Below are 8,106 nucleotides of genomic sequence, written 5' to 3'. Positions count from 1 at the left end.
ATATTTTAACCTAACATTTTCTTCCCACCAAAATTACATTTTGAAATTCCCGCTTGCATTAGTTCCGATACAAGCGGCATGGAGCGCTGTTTTTCATATTTAACCAAAGCGTTATCGTGAAACATCTAGAGGAGGTAGGTGATCTGTGATTTTGTTGTGTTATGATGAGAACTGGAACTGGAACTGGAACAGAAGAACAGAACAGAAAAAATTTCGTAGAAATCACAGAACAAAAAACATTAATATTCTGTCAATTGTCATAGTCCTATATCAACCAATCATATGAGGAGATACATCTAAAATTTATGTATTACAATGTCCATCTCTAATTTAAATATTATGTATAAAATTTCATTTTCATTCATTCAATTACTCTTCTTGTATATTTTCATTTATTTTTTGCCAATCTTCAGATCTAGTTTTGAGTAAAAAGGTGGCTATGCAATGACGCATATTTTAATTTAAAAGGATACCTACAACCACGGTTCTTAGACATTACTACGGTGGCATAGCCACCTTTACTTTACAAGCCATGAAGAGAAAAAGGCAACGTCGCAATTGATGACGTCCGTAGTCTGACTTTCGGACTACCGTTTTCGAAACTACGATTTTAAAGTACAAATTCTGGTAAAATTTATAGTATTTTTTGAGTCGAACAAGAAAATATTATTAATTGGAAGTTTGCACAAAATAATATTAAAAGTAATTCCTTGTAAGTAACGTTTATTATACAAAAAAAAAAACAATAACAAGAATATAAACGGTATTCATTTTTTTCGAATCCTAAGAAAACTAATAAGTATTTTCCAAAAATTTAAACGCTGAGTGAAAGATTACGTTAGGACCAAGGACCTAAAGTCCCTGAGAACTTCTATGTTTATTTTAATAAGTTACAGGGGTGAAAAACTAAGAAAATTTAGTGTGATTTTTAGTTTCAAATATGTCATTAAAAAAAACTTTTTATTCATTCTAAGGGATTTTTGGGCCTCGGTAATAAAGTAATCTTTTATTCTGCGTTTAAATTTTTCAAAAAAACTTATTAGTTTTCTCAGAATTCGAAAAAAATGATTACCTTTAAAATACAGGCGTCAAAATTTTTCATTTTGTTCCTTTCCCCTTAAAGTTTGTCGCACTTATTTAGAAACACCCTGAATTGATAAAGAACAAATCTAGTTGTTAAACATAAGCGAATTAATAAAAAAAAAACAGAATATTAAGAAAACCGGAGTCTATAGTTGGGTTTTAATTTCAGTATTTTTTAAATGCCCGGTACACCATAAAAATTTAACTATTTAGCAACAGTATTATTATAGCGGTATTGTTAAAGAATTAGGCTATAACATATTATAAAAATCACTTCAATCTGCCAACAGGTTTAGGAAATATGAGACATTAAAAATGACAAAATTTTTAAGTGGACGGATTTCTATATGCACGCAAGTTTATATAAAAATATATTATATTAAACTAAAATCATCTTAATAACATACCTTTTAATGTTCTTTATAATTTGGAGCACGAAATATTGTAAAATATTTCAGTTTCTCTGTAAATAAAGTGAAAATTATTTAAAAACAAATGAGAACTGTCAGAATTAATCGGTCTACCAATAGATGTTGCCAAGTTTCAACTTCATGGCTTGTTAAGTAAAGGTGGCTATGACGGTGGCCTAAATCGACTAACCAATGAACATTAAGGGTGAGATTACGTCACGAGAGTTTACTGTCATTTGAATGGTAATATAATTTTTTTCGAATCCTGAGAAAACCAAGTATTTTAGAAAAATTTAAACGCAGGATGCAAGATTACATTATTACCGAGGGCAGAAAGCCCCTTAGAATAAACAAGCAGATTCTATTGAATGAAATATTTGAAATTAAATATCACACTTCTCTTTTATTTTCAGCCCTGTAACTTATTAAAATAAACATTATAGAAGTTTTCAGGGACTTTCAGCCCTCGGTAATAATGTAGTCTTTCATTCTGAGTTTAAATTTTTCAAAAATATTTAATAGTTTTCTCAGAATTCGAAAAAAATGAATACAATTAAAACACATTGAGAATTTTGACATGCGTCAAAGTTTTATAAATAAATAAAATAAATAAATAAATAGTTTATTTACGGCCAAAATACCATTTACAAAAATACCACATATCACAATAGATATAGGTAATATCACAATCATAAATACATATTAAAATATATAGAACAATATCACTATATAAAGATTGAAAAATCGAAAATATATACATATATATATACATACATACATATGTATATACACATATACACACATATATACACAAATATATTAAATACAATTTAGCATTTTTTTTTCAATTTTTTCTTAAAACCAGGCAATGAACAGTCAAAAAAGTCAATATCGATATTATTGGCCCCCTTAGACATTCTTCCAATTGCTTTGTTCTGTGCATAATTGGTGCAATGAAAGTCTACAAAAAATAGTTCTTTACTACGAGTATTACATTGAGGAACTCTATATTTTATCTTCTCAAGAAGTGTTGAGCAATCAACCAATCCATTAGCAATCTTATATAAGAAAACTAAATCAAGAAATGATCTTCTATTTTCCAGTGATGATAAATCTAATAAGTTGAGAATTTCACTATAATTGATGTTTTCAGATGGTATATTTAGTTTATATGCAATGAATCTTAGAAATTTTTTTTGGACTTTCTCTATATTATCGATGTGGCATCTGTAGTAGGGTGTCCATATGCAGCTTGAATATTCTAATATTGATCTAACTAATGCACAATAGACAGATTTAAGACAATTTATATTATTAAAATCAGAAAGACTACACGTTTTACAAAACCAAGCATCTTCAAAGCTTTATTAACAACAAACTCAAAGTGCTTAGTAAAACTCAAAGATGAGTCAAAAATAATGCCTAAATCTTTAATGGAAGTTTCTGTTGTCAATCGAATAGTTAAAGAGTGTAGGTTGTAAGATTCTGTGATATCTCATTATTTTACATTTATCAATATTTAAATTCAGTTTATTGTCACAACACCACCTGAAAAAACTATCAAGATTCTCTTGTATTAGAAGACAGTCATTTATATCTTTAACTACCCTAAATATCTTTAAATCATCAGCATACAGTAATATTTTACAATCGGAAAAACAGTTTAAAACATCGTTGACAAAACAATTAAAAAGCATTGGAGAGAGATGACTTCCTTGAGGAACTCCTGATAAGACTTTAATTTCTGATGATAAGCAATCATGAATTTTGACAAATTGTCTTCTATTTGTTAAGTAACTTTCAAGCCATGATAATAATGATCCATGAATTCCTAATGCAGATAATTTTTTAACTAATATATCCTTATTCACTCTGTCAAATGCCTTGGAGAAATCGGTGTAGATCACATCAACCTACCACCGGTTCTCCAAGGCCTCTAAAATGAATTCCTCCAATACAAGTAGGTAGTGCATTTAACTCAATGTAAAATTCTGAACTATTGAATTCCAGCTTCCCTAATAATTATTTTACATCAAAAGACATTAGAAACTATTTGAAGAGGATTGAAATCTGTATTGGAAAGAACTGTTAAAATTGGTCTAAATACGTAATTAAACATATTCCAAAATTTTGTAAAAATGTAATACATTTTAGTTTTCAGCCCAAACTTAGGCCACACACAATGCAATAATGTTTACATTTTTGAACTGTCAATATTTTTATTTTATCATCTACTGTTTAAAAACAATACAGTTGATAAGATACCCTCAGTTGCGGAGAAAGGATTAATAATAAAGATTTTTTTTATTCAGTCAATGGTGTGAGCACTGTCAGTTAAATAGTAACGTGTGGCCTTACTTTTACACGCATACCTATATTGTGGCAAATGTATCATATTTTTCAAAATTTTGGAATGCATTTAAATCGTAGAAAATTTTTAACTTTTGATTTTAATACAGATTTTAATTCCCTACAAATATTCTCTCATGATTTTTGATGTAGAATAATTAGGGAAGCAGGAATTCAACAATTCAGAACTTTACATTGAGTTTCCTATGGCCCTTTTTACGATTCGCAACCCGGTATAAGATAAAATGTGTACTATTTTTCTTATTATTTCATAATAACACAAATAATACACATATATACACAATAACACACATTCAATGATCGAAAATAATTTAAAAATATGGGAATGTAAACTCTTGTGATGTAAAGTCAAAAATATAAGTCTCCCCACCACCGTTGGACAAGACAACCGTAATAAAGTCTAATAACCGTGACCAAAGAATACTCCATCCAACAAGAAGCGAAACTACCTGTCGGCTCCTTTGATATTCAGGGGACAGAAATATCCGTCAGAGAATGGTAGGGGTAATACTTCACACTACACTGAGAAAAGTAATGAGGAATTCGTTCAAAACAGTAGGAAATTTGAGTTACACTGAGAAACAAAGTAATAATTAAAACTAGTGATTTTAAGTTGATCTATTTAATATGAATTGTATTTTTTTTCTGTATAATTTAATATAACCCATATATCAATTTTGTACTGACAAGTAAAAAGGTTTTAAGTTAAAAATATCGATTTTGACTAAGTTTTGTAAACTTATATAAACGTGATGGATTTTTAATGCTTAGTTGAATTTAATAGTTAATTTCTAAATAGAGATTAAAATTTCTATCGATGTCTATTACATTTTTTCGTACTAAAAAACTTGTGAAAATAGATATTTTTGACCCAAGACCTTTTAACTTAGTACAGAATTATACTTTCAAATTTTCTATTAACTTTGTCTTATGTTGATAACTTTTCTGCTTCCTTTTGACAAATTTCTTTGAATGTCTATTGACCTCCAACACCACCATATTCTCGCTGCACGAGGAAACTCTGCGGCTGAGGCTAGAATGACTTTATTCACCTTCGATTTCTTTCTGTGCATCTGAGGTTTCTGGAAACTCTGGTTGTACTGTACCAAATTCAACTTGCCTGGATATATAACAATTATTCCATCACATCTAGCATCTAATACGTGGGAATTAATCTATCAGCTGACAACAATATCGAAGAAGAGGTAAAAGAACAAATCATTAAAGCCAATAGAACGGCCCGATGCTTAAATGACACAATTTGGAACAACAAACACGTAAGAGTGCAAACAAAGGCCCCAATAAGTCAGTTATTAGGCCGTTATGACTTATACGGCCGAAACAAGACCAGATACAAGCAAAACACACAGACATCTGGAGACCAACGAAATGAAGATCTTAAGAAGGATTGCTGGAAAAGGACTACAGGACAGGGTAAGAGGTGAGGAAATCAGAAGCATATATGTGGGGTAGACAATATAAATACCTGGGTAAAGAACAGAAAAGAAGAGTGGACTCAACACAAGGATAGTAAGAATAGCCAGGGACAGGTCACTGTTAGGCAGAAGAAGTATAGGACGCCCAAGGAAAAGCTGTAATGACAATTTAGGGACAGAATGAAATGCACCGTTGAAGAAAAACAGGCAGTACTGCCTATATGAAACAAAGAAGATATCAGATCTAGCATCTAGCCACCTTAACCTGTTTCTTATTTTGTTTCCAATAGGATCCACACCTAATTTTATCGTATATAGGGGAAGGGAGGGCAAGATGGAAGGCTTAACTTTATGGTGTGTAAAAAAATAAAAGAACGTAATGCAAAACTTTCATTTTAATCATTCTTGAAAGAGACCTTATACAGTTACAAAAGTCAGCCATTAAATATTATTAATAATAAGTAGAATTTTTTTATGAGTAATTAAAAAATAATGTCAAAAATTCCATCTTGCCCTTACCCTGAGGGCAGGATGGAAAGCTTGTTCGGACAAGATGGAATGTAGAGGAAAGCACTACATTTTACAGTTTACACACATAAAACTGCCATCTTCTCTGTCGGTACACAATTCATGTGCCCAACCATTACATACAGGACATTGTACCCAGTCCTCTGTGGGCGGTTCCACATAACGTTCACCACATACACAGAACACATCATTTTGTGAAGACTGTTCTAAATGTTGTACAATATTTTTAACTTTTTCCGTTTTTGTCCCTTTTCCTTTACCTTTTCTTTTATTCTCGCAGGTTCCTATTTCCTTGCTTTTATTTTTGCCTAACTATTATCTTCCAACTTGCCCTAAGTTGCAATTTTCCATCTTGCCCATATGCCCCTTTCCAATAATAATATCAATATTTTAAAAATGCTTTATTATTTCTCTTATTTAAATATCAATTCAGATAACCTGTACCTAACAGATACTTTGTATAAATGCATAATAATAATATTATACACCTTGTTTAAATAATCGTATCACAAAAATTCAATAATTGCGTAACATTTAACTGCGAAAATAAGAAGGAAGCGTGTACACTCATTAGCTGACCTGAACTGATGGAGCCGTCGTTTGTAAATGGAAGAGGTTCGCCTGCATCTGTGTGAGTGTGGATCCCGGCGCTTCATTGCGCAGTTCGGGTTTTATAGGTAATTTCCATCTTGCCCTATCCTTCCATCTTACCCTCCTTTCCCCTACTGATTCCTAACATTATCTTTTTTAGTTATTCGCTAGTTCTAGTTATTAATAACTGCGGGTTTAATACGGAACTTAACCTAGCCCTAATGAAGCTCTGCTTTCACACAAAATTTTCCAGTTTCAGCTGCATTTAGCTGCTCTCTAATTGTTACCGTGTGACACATCTCTTATGCCACTCTCACATATGCAGCTGACACTCCGTTCCTACTTCGTACCAATAGGTTTCTGGTAACTTTGCTATATGCCTTCTCAAGATTAATAAACACTATGTGCAAGTCTTTCTCTTCCACTCGTAAGTGTTTCCCTCAGCTGACATAAAATAAAAATTGATGTTGTGGACCTGCCTTGCATAAATTCAAAATGACTTTTATTTCTAGAACCGTATACACTAAAGTTTGTTAGATTTCAAATGTATTACGATGACGAAAACTTATTTTGAATAGGGTGCTAAGACAAATACTTAATGATCTGAACAAAATTAAGCAAATGTTTGTTAACTGGAAATAAAATAATACTATTGCAAATTACATAAAACACTAATAAAATAGCTATGTTTAAATTGTTTTTATTCTTTATTAAAAATCTGGGAATAAATAATTTTAATAGATAGGTACGTAGATATATGAAATCACATAAATGTTTGAAAATGAATCACATAATGTTTAAAAGGAACTTCTCTCATTGCCCTACGATCGTTTACCTGCTACGATTTCTCGGTACTGAAAAGAGAATTATTTGTTCACGATCTAGTGGGGCATCCCAGTACGAACTACGAACACGAACCACACAAGAAAATCCACCTTTGCGTGGAGTAATCACAATGAGAGTTTATTATATATATTTAATAGATATATATTAGATATATTTAATAGTATTATCCTTTTTTCTACAATAAGAAAAGATTAAACAACACAATAATAATTATACAAATACATTCACATTATTTGTTAGGTTCAACCTTAAGGCTGTATGACACTATGCATTTTCTTGTATCATTTCTAATATCGTTTCTGATATGTCAAAAAATGTGTCATACACAGATACAAGAAACGATATCAGAAACGATACAAGAATTTGTGTCAGGCACAGATTCTTGTACAATAACTGCGCCAATTTCTGCGCAAAGAGCAAAAACGTAAAACCTGCTGGTAAAACTTCTAAATGTCATAATGGCGGCTGAAAATGGGATCATATGATCATATGATTTATGTCTTGATGAATTTATTTGTGTTTTGTAGGTATTATTTATAAATATTTTATTGATACTTAATATACCGTTTGGTATGGTATGGACTACTGTTCTACTAATAACCATATATTTAGAATAACTTTGGGTTTCATATTGCATAATTTTTTAATAGAGGAAAATACAATAGTTCCAATTTGGATCAAACTGAAGATAATTATAATGCAAATATTTTAGCACAAATATCAAAACAAAATAAAAAACACAAATAATCAACAGTCAACGTAAAAATTCTAGTTATTATAACATTAAAATATTTGTTTTTAAAAGTTTATAAAATCCTTAAAATCAGCTGTAGACGCAGTAA

At 30.7% G+C, this 8,106-nt stretch overlaps 1 protein-coding gene across 1 annotated transcript in view; it reads left to right on the top strand.

The window, feature by feature from the left end:
* Window positions 1-8,106, top strand: part of LOC126879459 (PHD finger protein 20) — a 54,013-nt gene that overhangs the window by 8,504 nt on the left and 37,403 nt on the right. The gene's annotated exons all lie outside the window — the stretch shown is intronic.

Source organism: Diabrotica virgifera, chromosome 2 (genome assembly GCF_917563875.1).
Source record: "Diabrotica virgifera virgifera chromosome 2, PGI_DIABVI_V3a".
NCBI classification, from domain to species: Eukaryota; Metazoa; Arthropoda; class Insecta; order Coleoptera; family Chrysomelidae; genus Diabrotica; species Diabrotica virgifera.
Note: the sequence above shows the minus strand (reverse complement) of the source record. Positions and strands in the feature narration are given on the sequence as shown.